Source organism: Pelobates fuscus, chromosome 10, assembly GCF_036172605.1.
Source record: "Pelobates fuscus isolate aPelFus1 chromosome 10, aPelFus1.pri, whole genome shotgun sequence".
Classification (NCBI taxonomy): domain Eukaryota; kingdom Metazoa; phylum Chordata; class Amphibia; order Anura; family Pelobatidae; genus Pelobates; species Pelobates fuscus.
Window position 1 is genome coordinate 107,185,874 of NC_086326.1, and position 15,085 is coordinate 107,200,958.

The 15,085-nt window shown below is 47.8% G+C and overlaps 1 protein-coding gene across 1 annotated transcript in view; it reads left to right on the forward strand.

Moving 5' to 3' along the window:
• Positions 1–15,085, forward strand: part of CLP1 (cleavage factor polyribonucleotide kinase subunit 1) — a 386,408-nt gene that overhangs the window by 149,969 nt on the left and 221,354 nt on the right. The window lies entirely within an intron of this gene.

Below are 15,085 nucleotides of genomic sequence, written 5' to 3' on the forward strand. Positions count from 1 at the left end.
TTGCCGTTGATCCAAAAGAAGGCAAAAAACAGCCTGAAGTGCTTACAATTTTGCAACAAACTATGAAGAAATTCCTTCTTGACCCCAGAAAGGCAGTCCGATAGCTCCTTGGATCAAGAAGCTATTACCCCACTAATTAGAAATGATATCCCTGTATATTATGTTTTGCAAGTATTAATCCAATTGCTGTTTAAACATAACCTTTCTTCATAACTGGAAGGCTCCATTCTTTTTTTTTAATCAATTTTGTAGCTCGTCTATGCACTTTTTCTAGTGCCATAATATCCTTCTTTAGAACAGGTGCCCAAAATTGCACAGCATATTCAAGGTGTGGTCTTACCAGCGATTTTTTTTTTTTTAAAGAAGCAAAACTATATTTTCATCCCGAGAATTTATGCCCCTATTTATACATGACAAAACCTTACTGGCCTTAGCAACTGCAGATTGACATTGCATATTGCTGCCTAATTTGTTGTCTATAACAATTCCCAAATGCTTCTTGTGTGTTGTTGTTAGGCTGGAAATCACCACAGGGTCTAGAAACACGCTGCCATGGACTTATGCACCAACACGTTTCTGCTTTCCTTTGTCTGTGTAATAAGCTGCTGGGAATACTCAAAGAAGTCACACCATTTCAGATGGATTATCAATAAGCATTCAAAGTATATATATATAAATAACACAGTTTGTCTAGGGGTGTATGCATCAACATTAACCAATCATAGGAGTCTCAGAACAGAAAGTATCATTTTTCATATAACATTTCGTAATGCTGTTAGTCTCCTGTTAACTGATGCAAGTGACAGTCTTAGATTTAGGAACCCAATTAAAAATTGCAGCTGCTAGAAAGAATGCTCTTTTTTACAAGTGCAGGGTATTTATAAAAGATAGCGAAAGCTGGTGTCATGCGCAACATAATATATATATATATATATATATATATATATCTATGTGTATAGATAGAGATATATATAGTTATAGCTCTGTATGTCTATGTGGATATTCACTAAGCATAGGTAAAACAATTTGTTTCCATCAGTTATCCCTAATTCTCTAACATTTTAGGGTGTAAGTTGCTTGTGAATTCTCTACCTCGAAGTGCATAACTTTGCATTTCTCTACATTAAATTTCCTCTGCCATTGAGTGCCCCCCCCCCCCCCCAATCTATCTAAATCCCTCTGCAACAAAGCAATATTCTGCTCACATTGTATTACTTTACAGAGTATTGTGTCATCTGCAATCACTAAAACATGGCTTTCAATGCCTATTTCAAGATCATTTATAAATATGTTAAATAGAAGCGGTCCCAAAACAGAACCCTGAGGGGGGGTACCACTACCACTCTTGTCCAGCCTGAAAATTTACCATTAATAACAACTCGTTTTGCTCTATCTTTAAGCAAATGTTCTACCCAAGAACAAGAATTTACATCTAGACCAATTTATTTTAGTTTGAACACTAACCTACTGTGAGGAACCGTATCAAATGCCTTGGCAAAATCCAAGTAGATCACATCCATTGCAAAACCGTGATCTATACTTCTACTTACTTCTTTGTAGAATGCAATTTGGTTAGTTTGACATGACCTGTGCTTCATAAAGCCATTCTGATTATTGCTAATAAAGTTCTTCCCAATGAATTCCTGAATATTATCCCTTAATAACCCTTCAAATACTTTCCCAGTCACAGAAGTTAAGCTCACAGGTCTATAACAAATATAACAAAAGAATCTTTACAGATTAAATATTTTCACACTTAGCTCTTTAAGTACTCGTGGGTGAACACCATCAGGCCCAGGAGCTTTGTTTACATTCCTTTTCTTTAACTCCTTTAGCACCTTGTCTCGACTCATCCAATCACAAGTTATCTGCAAGTTTTTTTTGCAGTAATCATTTGCATATCTCTTGCCCTAGCATCCTTATTAATATATACTGAAGAAAGATAGTTATTTAAAATTTCTGCCTTATCCTGGTCTTCATTGACTAACACTCTCTTCTCTATTTTCAATGTACCTACACTTTCATTTTTTGTTTTTTTAGAATTAATGTACTTGGAAAAAAAGTCTATATCTTATATAGGTATAGGCATCTGCAGAAGGGGGCAAGAGGAGGAACTTGCCCCCCCAGGATTTTTCCACATACCCACAGGCAACTTTCTCTCGGACTGTGACAGTTCAGTACGAGGGAAAGAAGGAGGGAGATGCTGGGGACCACATTTAGGCTGCCAGGGGACCGGAGGGAGTACTGTGCGGCACCCTTCTGAATCCCCCTATGCTCCATCCACGCATTCAGGCGTTACCTCTCATACTCAAGCCCCGCCCCTCACAAGCTCTCTGCCCACTCACGCTGCTTACCTCGACGGAAATAAGAGGACAGACTTCGCCTCCTAGTCTCCCACAGCCTTCTGTAAAAGGTAGGCTTCAGCCCATGACAGTGTTGATTGATTGTGTGTGAGCTTGTGTGTGTGTGTGCTTGATAGTGAATGAGCTTGTGTGTGTGCCTGATAGTGAGTGAGCTTGTGTGGGTGTGTGCCTGATAGTGAGTGAGCTTGTGTGGGTGTGTGCCTGATTGTGAGTGAGCTTGTGTGGGTGTGTGTGCTTGATAGTGAGTGAGCTTGTGTCTGTGCCTGATAGTGAGTGAGCTTGTGTATGTCTGATGGTGAGTGAGCTTGCGTGTGTGTGTCTGATAGTGAGTGAGCTTGTGTGGGTGTGTGTAATACTTGTGGAAAAGTTATTTGGAACTCAACTGCAGGTGAATGAAGAGATTTGATACTGTCACTTTAAGAAAATAATATTTATTGAAATAAAGCAATTTTGCTTTGGCAATCTTCTGTTGCAATAAAATTCTAAAATTATATGCATGAACAAAGATAATCTTGCTGGTAATTGCTTCAATCTGAATAACGTCTTGGCAGAATTAAATTAAATTAAATAAGGAAGCTCCTTAATAAGCAACATATAATAAAGTTATTTAGCTTCAAGCAAATAATAACACAAGATAATTCTTCTTAGCAATTGAAACCGAGTCCTTTTGGTTCTGGCAGAACTAATTCATGAATAGCCCTCGTTAGGAGCTAAGTAGCTGAATACCAGAGGGCAGATAATTATATTCCTTATTATCCTTCCCAAATACTTCAGGTGCGAACCTATTAATAATCCCAAGAACTGGAGAACTTATTTTGCTTACGGTGAATGATGTGTATTGAAGTATTTTCCAAGATCGATGAGGGTTATGGTTCCTTGAAGTTTATAGAGGAAGTGGTGATGTCTGTTCCGAAGTCTGGGAGTGGAGAGGTCAGCGTTGTTAGGAGCAAGCCAGAGGTTTCGGTACACAAAGAAGACCGCGTTGTCAGGAGTAAGCCAGAGGGTTCGGTACACAAAGAAGACAGCGTTGTCAAGAGTAAGCAAAAAGGTTCGGTACACGGAGAAACTGGTAGTAAAGCTGAGACAGCAATCAACAAAATAGCAAGTTTTTGAGAGGCACAAATTGATTGAGCCATCTTGATTAGTTCGCAGCTTCCTTTTCAAAGGGAAGCGCGTGACGTCAGACTCATGGGCGGAGTCAGATCAGCGAAACCCAGAAGCTAGCATACAATTTTTTCCAGGGCTGCTTTGTATCCCCAGCCTAGCCCTGCAAAAAGGATCCGAGCATTGATGTCAAAACAATTATGCCCCCTGTGATCACCATGGGCTTAAGATGGACAATTCAATGAGGTATCTAAACGATTCTTATGTTTGTCACCCTGTGTAATGTGGTTGTTTGTGGTTACAAGTTACTGTGCCCTTCTGTCTTGCTAATGCTTGACTGTGGAGCCTGTACAGCACCACCTGTTGGTTGCAAGGATCTAGCAACAGCGATATGCACTACCTGAATAGCAAGGCTTGTTAATTTGCATATTTGGGTTGACTTGCATAATGCTAATTCTACAGGCAGGACAGATATTTTCTGTAAATTATTGTCTTCCCCACCCTTTTATGAATATGTCATTGTGTTATAATAAGTTTCTGTATGTTGTCTGCAATGATTTGTCTGTTTGTAGTTTTATTGAGTTGTCCCATTAATCTAAATGTTATGAGCATATGGGCTAGTCACGGCTAAAAATAAAGAATAGTATGTTAGTTCCTTTTGGAACTTGTGTTCTGTGTGGATATGTAGGGATCCCAGTGAAAGTCTTTGGACCTGTTTGCTGGCTTCGCAAAGGCAATAATTATAATCACTGTAAGCAGAGCTGCAGTGGAATCGGCAGACGGGACGATACAATCCTGGAAAGAGAGCTGCAGCCTAGTTGGGTGGAAGAGCACCAGAGAGACCCCAGTCAAGCTTCGGTGACTGGGGCTGAAGCATTCCAGGGTCTCTGCAAGTGGCTCGGAAGTGGACTCAGCGGAGGCACTTGGTCGGAGTACAGGAGCTCCATCACACCCCCATCACACAATGGAAAAATTCCTGCGGACGCCAATGTATATAGGATGCCTCTGTTTTGCCTCTGTTTTGCCTCTGTTTTAAATGCCCTTTTTGTTATTTATAATCTCTTTTCTCTTTCCTACTAAGCCACATTGGTTTCAATTAGTTTCTTTTATTATTATGGTACAAACTGAATAATGTACCTTTCTAATATTTGTTTGAAGGTATTCCATTTATCCTTAGTGTTTTTTTTTTTTTACTGAGGCGTTTATGCCAGTCAAAATGTTGTGGAGCTGCCCTAATCTTATTGAAATTGGCTTTTTCAAAATTATACGCTTTAGTATACTCCACGTGCTTTTGCTTTTTTGAGTTTATTTCCCAAGCGAAATTCGGGACTTCGGCAATTCCCTAACCCTAATCTAACCTCAACCCCAACCCCTAACCCAACCCTTAACCCTAACTCTACCAGGGTTGGGGTTAGGGTAGGATTAGGGTTAGATTCCGGTCATCATTCCTTTAATTTTCCCTCCCTCTCCTGTTTTGCCACTTTTCAGAAATCCGAAGCACTTCGGCACTTCAGAAATTAGGCACTTTGGCGGTTCGGTTCGGCACTTCGAAATTTGGCACTTCGGCAATTCGACACTTCAGAAATTCGGCAGTTTGGAAATTCTGCACTTAGGCAATTTGGACATTCAGAAGCATCCGAATGTCCAAATTGCTGAAATTCGTCCGAATTTATATTTGGACTGAAACGAATTGCACATGTCTAGTAAACAATCAACTAGCAAAACTGAAAAATATAAAAAAAACGTGATGGACTAATACAAGCTTAACAGATGCTAATAATAATGCTTATACAGTGCTCTTTTTCTGGAAATACTTCATGTATAACTGTAAGAATTTTTTTTTGAGTATGTATATATACAGACTGGGTTATTTACTAAACACCAGATTTTGTCCCTGTGGATAAAATCAGGTAAAAATAACCAAATTCCGACAGGTAAAAATAACCAAATTTAACTAAAAACAAATGTCAGAAATGGGTCGGCCCGAAAAAAAAATCTACAGCAATTGCCTTAAGGCATTTCATTTCCAGATATAGATTCAGTGCTTTCTCATGTGATCCAATACTAAGTTAAGTAAGGACACATTGCATCTGCCAGGATGCATATTCACAAATTATCATTCACTTGCAAGTGAATATTCTTTTTTTTATTAAAATGAAAGTCTAAAAAAGTTTGTTTGTTTTTTTAAACGTCAGCGGCGCAAGGTTTATTAGGTGGCGGATGGTCAGCGATCGCTATCCATCCGTCATATTTAAAAAGTTACAGAAAAATAAATAAATAATAAAAGTCTTATGGGAGTCCACAAAAAAGGGAAAAAATTCTCCTTTTGGGGGCGTGGCTTGGCAGCCGAAGAACATGGCCGCTTAAACTTTCCCGCCGCCCGGGTCCCGACTTCAAAACCGCAGCCTACCCGCTACACTGCCGACATGGGGAGACCAAATAGGATCCCACAGACCGGGAAGACCCCAGAGCCCAAAAAGGGACAGCTTACCTCGTCCCTGCGCCAGTTCCTGGTGACCCCCGCAGACCTCGCGACAGCCGCATGGCGCCGACGGATCAATGGCGTCGGAGGAGTCTGCGCCGTCCTCACCGGCATCAGACATGCTCACGGGCGGCACAGAACGGCCCCTGTGGTTAGACCTCCTGAGAGCACTGCCCACCAAAGAAGATCTCCGCTCAGACATGCAGGGCCTGTCAGACTGCGTGAGCCACATGGAGACATCCTGTGACAGCCTGAGGGAAGCACAGAATACACTAGCCGAGGCTGCAGACACCTCCTCAGAACAGGTACGTGGCATGGCCCTACATATAGAGGACATGGACAACAGGGGGCGACGCAATAACTTAAGACTGCGCGGCCTCCATGAAATTGAGGACTCCCCCTAGCAGCTATAAGAAATCCTCCTGGAAATATTAAATGGGATCCTAGGCCGAGACCACCAGGCACCCATAGAATTTGTAAGAGCTCATAGAGCCCTCCGTCCTAAGGGCACGCCAGATAGCCCACCCAGGGATGTCATATGCTGCCTAGCTAATTTTGCCTTAAAGGAGACTATCTTTAAACAAGCACGAGGCCGGCAATCGCACACCTACCGGAACCAAGACCTGCAACTCTTTCCAGATTTATCACCGGCTACCCTGACGTACCGACGCGCTCTGAAACCACTCACGAGGGTACTGGTGGCCCAACAGATACGGTACAGATGGCAGATGCTCGTGAACTGTAAGAAAGTCAGTGTGTATATTATTTGTATATTGCTTCCAAATGTCACCATCCTGTATTTCTTTAAACTAGTGTTTCAGATGTTATCTGATATTATCTAAACTTTAATTCTCGTATGCTTGTCCACACGCCGAAAGGTCCGTTCCTGGTCCGCACACACAGCGACTACATAGCACTGGGCACGGAGCTCCAACTGCCCGCCATCAACATGAGATGGCCTGACCCATTGCCCATCCATACCACCGCAAGAAACCCCTACCCGAGACCGGCGCTGCCGCAACGCACTAGAGGGGGACGCCAGGAGGCCACTAGGCCCACAGGTACCGCCCGTTAGAGGGCATGACTTTCCCCCCTTCCCCCCACAATGCGCACAACACCAGCCTGGCCCTCTCCAGGGCACAAATAGCCCCGTTCCAGGACATAGACACTGTCCCCAGATACAAACTTAGCCAACCTACCAATTGGACATCCCACATTGGCATCCTGTCTCTCCGCCCCACAGAACTGCACCTTATGCCGGGCGGACAGTTGCTGAGTCACACTTCACCTACAGCCAGGCCACACAGAAGCGCCACCATGGATATGAGGGCCCCGTCTACCCCGATGGGGTTGGGTGGGGCGGGGGATGTGGCCCATGGGACTGTGGTACCTGATAATGTCTGCCAATGTTGACACTGGCCTGCTGGGAGCACCTACTGCACTGTGTCTCTGTGGCACACGCGCCCACGCATGCTGCAACTGCCCACCGCTTATGTGCCAGCGCATGCTATAATTATCCACGGCGCTGAATATCACCCGCACGCACCGGTCACAACTACCCCCCCCCCACGCTGCACATCACTGTTTCTGCGCCCGCCATCACTACAACGGCTTACCGCAGAGCGGGTACCATGGCATAAACGCCCACACACGCCACAACTGTCTACTGCATTACATTGACCGCTGTAAACGTGCCGGAGCATGCTCACATTGCCCCATGGCTGGTGTATAGCCCCATATGCACGCCCGCGCATGCTCAAATTGTCCATTGCATTGTATATAACATGAGATGTTTTTCCTAGGAGCTGTTCTCAGGTCTCCCTATTTATGGGGCTCCCTTTTGGACATGCCCCTCTAGTAGCTACCATTGCTTTATATCTGTATGACATGGTGTACGCGCCTGCTTCTGTTTGACTTGTCTACTGCACTACATGAACCAATGTGTATATATTGTGTATATATGTGAATATGTATATATATGTGTAGACCTGCCAGCGCAGGCTAACAGTGCTCCTTGGTGCACATGTCACCCTGCGTACACACCCGTACACGCTATTAGCACCATGGGACTGGGTACAACACGACATATGCTCCTGCATGTCCCACACCTGGCTACTACTTATACCACAGGTTCGGCGCACGCGCAAGTTCCCAGGGTATAGGGGTTCGCATGCAACACTGGATAGGTGCCAGACCACGCTACACCAGGATACAGTTCTATATGTAAGATGGTATGAGCACCCGCGTACACAACCCAGAGACGTGCTGCAACCAGAGCGGCGCAACCCATCACCACACAGAAGGGGGAACCCACAAGGGGGTCCGTTAACCGGGATGCCCTCCGGGGGGGACACAGGCTTCCCATACCACTTTCAGGGACGGAGGAACGGCACCATGGGGCTACACTGATGCGCATAGGGGGAATGGGTTGGGGGAGGGGGTATCCACCAACATCCTAAACACCCGCACTGTAGAAAGAGGGTTACGCCCTGGGTAGGCTAGTGCATCTTCCCTTCAGACAGGATAACGTCGGGACCCGGGGGCGAGTCCCTGCAGACACCCAACAGGTTACAGTTACAGCTGGAACCCGGCCATACCCTGGGAGACTCGCCCCGGGGGCGCGACAGCAGTTTTCACAGGTTTAAGTTACACCCGTTGGTGTTTGTTTTGATACACAACCGCCGCTGTTGGCTGGTTGACAAGGCGCCTTCCACTCCCCGTGAGGTCGGTGTCTACTGTATAGGGGGGGCCATCCCCCACTCCGGTCTCCGGGCCGGGGGATCTCTACCCCCCTGACACCGGTGCCTCTGCTCTGCGCTCCGTCGTGCAGAGATATCCGCTCCCCCGCTCTGCCCCACTTCCCCCGGACCGGGCTCTTCCTACCTAGGCCATCACCTGCCCTCACTGACCGGGGCGACTTAGACACCCGTGGGACTTGACATTATGGCTACACCCGCACCCAAATACGCACCGGCCCCACTCAACTTCCTATCCCTAAACGCTAAGGGCTTAAACTCCCCCGAAAAGAGGTCACACGCGCTACGCCTCTGTCGGAAAACCAGAGCCCATGTGGTCTACCTCCAAGAAACCCACTTTAAAACCAACGCTGCTCCGAAACTCTGCAACCATATATACACCCAAAGCTTTTACAGCAATAACCCGGATGGGAAATCTAAGGGGACGGCAATACTCCTACACAAATCCATACCCTTCGTAGCTGACTCGACCATGACTGATAACTGGGGCAGATACGTATTCGTTAGGGGTAAAATCCTGGAAGAAACCTATACCTTTGCCAACATTTACGCCCCAAACACGCGATAGGACAGATTCCTCCGGGACACACTCCGGGCCCTCCACGACTTCACGATGGGCTGTCTGGTCCTGGGTGGGGACTTCAACATCGCTCTACACCAGACGATGGACGTATCCAGGGGCCACTCATCGACACCCCCCCACACTGCTTAAAATTCGTAAACTTCTCCACCAGTACAGGCTTACAGATTGTTGGAGGGCGACACACCCGACAGCTAGGGACTACACTTTCTATTCGACCCCGAATGACTGCTACACACGCATCGACTACTTCTTTCTAACATACTACTATCTACCCAGACTGCGGGACTCTGCCATAGGGGGGACAATGTGTTCCGACCACGCACCACTCACGATCCAACTCACATCGCCACTACACAAACCCAAAACCACGACATGGCGGCTCCACAAAAACCTCCTATCCAACCCGCAGGTGGCCCAAGACGTACAACAAGCCCTGATGAACTACTTCGCCGAGAACTTACCACAGGACACATCCCCCCTCTTGACATGGGAGGCCCACAAGTGTGTGATGAGAGGGATTCTCATCTCACACTCCTCTGCCCTGAAGAAGGCAAGGGACCACACGATCCGAGAACTAACTGCCAAGATAGGGACCCTAACACAGGCCCACAAGCGAACACTAGACGACACACTTCTCGGGGAACTCACAGCAGCCCGTGAAGAACTAGCACGGACCCTGTGGCAATAGTACACTAGGGCCCTCCAGCGCACTAAATCATTCTTCTACACAGAGGGAGATAAGTGCGGCAGGTTGTTGGCCAGAATGATCAACAAAAAACGCTCCATGACATATTGTACGCATGCGCGATGCCGCAGGTCAACTACACCACATGCCAGATCAAATCTACCTACAGCCAGGCCACACAGAAGCGCCACCATGGACATGAGGGCCCTGTCTACCCCGATGGGGTTGGGTGGGGCGGGGGATGTGGCCCGTGGGACTGTGGTACCTGATAATGTCTGCCAATGTTGACACTGGCCCGCTGGGAGCACCTACTGCACCGTGTCTCTGTGGCACACGCGCCCAAGCATGCTGCAACTGCCCACCGCTTATGTGCCAGCGCATGCTATAATTATCCACGGCGCTGCATATCACCCGCACGCACAGGTCACAACTACCCCACCCCACGCTGCACACCACTGTTTCTGCGCCCGCCATCACTAAAACGGCTCACCGCAGAGCGGGTACCATGGCATAAACGTACTAGGGCCCTCCAGCGCACTAAATCATTCTTCTACACAGAGGGAGATAAGTGCGGCAGGTTGTTGGCCAGAATGATCAACAAAAAACGCTCCATGACATATTGCACGCATGTGCGACGCCGCAGGCCAACTACACCACATGCCAGATCAAATCGCTACAGCAGTAACCCGCTTCTACACGGAACTTTACGTGATCCCACCCCCACACCCCTCGGGCGGATCCTAACGTGGGAACGACCCGCATGAACGCATACCTCTCTAAATACACTAAATCTAAACTCTCCTCAGACGCAGCGGAGGCTCTGGAGGCGCCCCTGACGGAAGGGGAACTGGCCCTAGCCATCAAATCCTCAAAGACCGGCAAAAGCCCAGGCCCAGACGGCCTCCCCCTCAAATACTACAAAACCTTCCTGGCCACATTGTCCCCCCAATTTATCTCGGCCTTCAACTCTATAACAGAGGGAAATACTATCCCCCAGCAAACACTAGCGGCCAAAGGAGGGGGGAGATACCGAACGGTGCACGGGCTACCGACCGATATCGTTACTTAACTGCGACCTACGCCTATTCGCTAAAATACTAGCTACAAGGTTGAATCTACACATACCAGACTTAATCTCACCCGACCAAGTGGGATTCGTCCCCCACAGGGAAGCCCGGGACAACACGGTCCGGGCCCTCTCCCTGATCCACCACGCACAGCGCACCTCGGAGAGCCTTCTCCTCCTCTCTACGGACGCGGAGAAGGCCTTCGATAGGGTGGCGTGGGACTACCTGTTCTCGGTACTGGAGCATGTTGGCCTGGGGACCCACATGCGCCAGTGGATAGAGGCCCTCTACTCGTCCCCCACGGCCAGGGTGTGCATAAATGGGGTCTATACAGACACATTCCCGGTCAGGAATGGAACCAGGCAGGGCTGCCCTCTGTCACCGCTTTTGTTCATCCTGGCCCTGGAGCCCTTCCTACAAGCGGTAAGGGACAACCCAGATATCTCTGGGGTGGCGGTGGAGGCAGACCACCACAAAATCGCAGCATATGCGGACGATATGCTATTTTTTATAACGAACCCAGAAATCTCCCTCCCAAACCTCATGGCAGAGTTTAAGACATACGGCCAAATCGCCAACCTCAAGATCAATTACGCTAAATCCTCTATACTTAACATTGGCTTCCCCCGGCAGAGGGCAGACCAAATCCGACGAAATTTCCCCTTCCAATGGCAGGACCTGAGGGTGAAGCTCACGGACGACCTATCCAAACTTTACCATATGAACTTCACCCCACTGGCAACATTACGGAAGAACCTGACAGAATGGGCCACACCTAACTTCTCCTGGCTCGGCAGGGTGGCCATTGCCAAAATGAACATCCTCCCACGGGTACTTTACCTATTCCAGACACTACCACTCCAACTCCCTACCACCTTCTTCTCCGCACTCCACACCCTACTCATTAAATTTATCTGGAAGGGTACTAAACCCAGACTCAAGTACACACAACTCACACTCCCCAAAACAGCAGGAGGCCTGGCCGTTCCTGATTTCAAACTGTATTACCAAGCATGCCACATGCAACGGGCCCTGGAATGGGCAAAAGAGGGGATTAGCAAACCCTGGAATGCCATCGAAACACACCACGCAGGCAGGCCCCTTTCAGCCCTCCTGTGGCTGGACCCATCGATTGGTAGGCGGCTAGTCCACCAACAGACCTTCACCACCGCCACCCTAACCGTATGGCACTCACAAGCGAGGAAACTACGCCTCTCCTCCTTCCCGTCCCCGCTACTACCCCTGGCGTACAATCCGGAGTTTGAACCGGGGGTAAGACCGGGGAGCCTCCGCTACGTCCTCCCTCAAACCATACCCAGACTCCGAGACATGACAGCCAATGGAAAAATTGTGTCCCTACAGACGCTCACGGGCACACCCACCCAGCCTTTCATGACGACATTTAGATACACCCAAATTAGGAACTACCGCTATACCACAACATCCCGACGTATATAGGGACCTTACGCCATTCGAACAGCTATGCCAGGACCTGGAGCCCATGCCCATAGCATTTTCTACCTCTACTCCATGCTACAACGACAACAGGGACCCCCCCACCCCCCTTCATGTCCAAATGGGAGACTGCCGTAGGGGAAACACTTACTGAGACCCAGTGGCACAAGATCTGCGACCTAGTGCACCATTGCACAATCGCTAGCAAAACCCAGGAAACTGCCTACAAGGTTCTCACACAATGGTACCTGACCCCAGAACGCTTACAAAGAATGCACTTGGACGCGGACGGCCTCTGCTGGAGGTGCAAGAGAGGGGCAGGATCCTTTCTTCACATATGATGGGAATGCCCACTCATAGTACCGTTCTGGGAGAAAATAGCTGCCATGGTGGCCATGTTCACGGACAATGTCCCACCCTTCCAGCCCGCCCCGTACCTCCTACACCACACGACAACCCCCACATCACGTTACAAACGCTCCCTGACCATCCGAATCCTTAACGTCGCAAAACACCTAATACCTTTGTACTGGAAAAAAGACACAACCCCAACACTCTCCCTGTGGTTTACCAGAATGGAGGAGTTACGAGTCACAGAGGAGATCTGGTATTCAGCCCAAGACCGAACGCAGACATACTTAGACACATGGACACCCTGGTTGGCACGGGTGGGTACAGAGGCATTTCGGACTATGCACTTGACCATGGGGGGAGGAACCGACAATCCCCAGGAGGGGACGCTAGGAGACTAGCGGGACGATCCACACCTGGCCTAAAACGCGATGCCTCACTCCCACCCCCATCAAAACAGGGTGGAGCGCGGGTTCGGGGCACCCGGGGGGCGGTGCGGGGGTCGACCCCGCGGGGGCGTGCGGGGAGGGCTAGGACACCTGCTGGGGTGCGACCACTTGCGGAGCCCGGGCGGCCTGCAGCCTCGCGAGCAAGGGGGGTGGAAGTGCGCCAGTTTTGTGAGCTATAAAGCTAATTAGTTTGGAGGGAGTCGCAGGATACCCCTTAGGTTATTCCCATCAACACCACATATACCGCTGGGCAGAACCGAATCATACTAAGGTAGGGGGCCAACACCCCACAATATTGCCATCCAGGACCCTGGACACAGGGTCACTGGGGGGCTGCACGTCCTGAAGGGACCTTACACAACAGATGGCCACATGTCTCACTACTGCCTAGAGGCTACAGGGTAGGCATGGGGAATAGACCAACAAAACACAACAACGGTGGGGCCTGCAAAACCACCCAACGTAGAAATGGTACATATCGAATATAACAGAGTACTAAACACCACCATGTAACACCGGACCTGCGAGTCCACAATACACATGCTATTTATTCAAGAAAGCGACCTGCGAGTCACCCAGACACGTATGTCATAACATGCCTTCCAATGTATAAGCTTCTGTGAATGACCAGAGGGACCTGCGAGTCCACGTTTCTCTTTTACATGTTGCTAAACCAACAAAAACGAACGGTTTAATAAAAAGATATTTACAAAAAAATTCTCCTTTAATCAACAAACGGTTTATGTACATATCAATTATATCCTCACTAATACACAAATATGTCCAGTATAGGCCCCTTCGCTCTGCCGAAGACCTACGCCTAACCTCTGTTCTTACTCCTACCTCTGATGTCCGTCTTAAAGACTTCTCTAGGGCTACACTATTCCTATGGAACACCCTTCCTCTCTCTGTTAGACTTTCACCCAGTCTTCACTGCTTCAAAAATTCTTTGAAAACGTACTTCTTCAGGAATGCATATAAATTGAACTGTGAACAGCTTTCTCTCCCTGCACCATGATTCCACTCCTGCAACTGTTATCAAACAAAACACCAAGTCCTCAGTGAATATTTGTCACATTTACCAAGGGAACCTAATCACGCAGACAGGTCCTTAGAGTGGCCGGGTTATGCAAAAGAGTCGTCAGAGTACAAGCCGAAGTCAAGGATAACAGAGAGACGGAATACGAAAGGACAAGGGACACAGAAGACAGAGTAAACATTTGACAAGCCAAGTTCAGTAACCAGAAATAATCGGACACAGTATATCGCGCTATTGGGCTACCAAAGACCACAACAGGACACCAATGCAAGGGGGAGGTAAGTTTAAATAGGATTAGGGCAAACTTGATTGGCTAGCTTCAAATTAGAATTTACTATAACACGTGAAAGGTATTTTGACCTTCCACTTAGACGTGTGATGTCATCAACACGCGCCAAGGCCGCCCGCTGGGACTTGACAATACTATCCTAACAACCTACTTTTCTACCCTACCCTTACCTTTTGTGTCACTATACCCCACTCCCTCTAGCATGTAAGCTCACTGAGCAGGGCCCGCAATCCCTCTGTTCCTGTGTGTCCAACTCATCTGGTTATAAATAGATGTCTGTTAGTCCACCTATTGTATGGTGCTGAGGAATTTGTTAGTGCTTTCTTTATAAATAATAATAATATCCTTCAATATTCTGTTTATGCAAAAATGTATACCTTTTTCTTCATCTGTAGATTCTGATAACAAATATTTATAGTTCTTGCTGTCAAGAATCCTTTCCTCTGCTGTAAGTGAAAATGC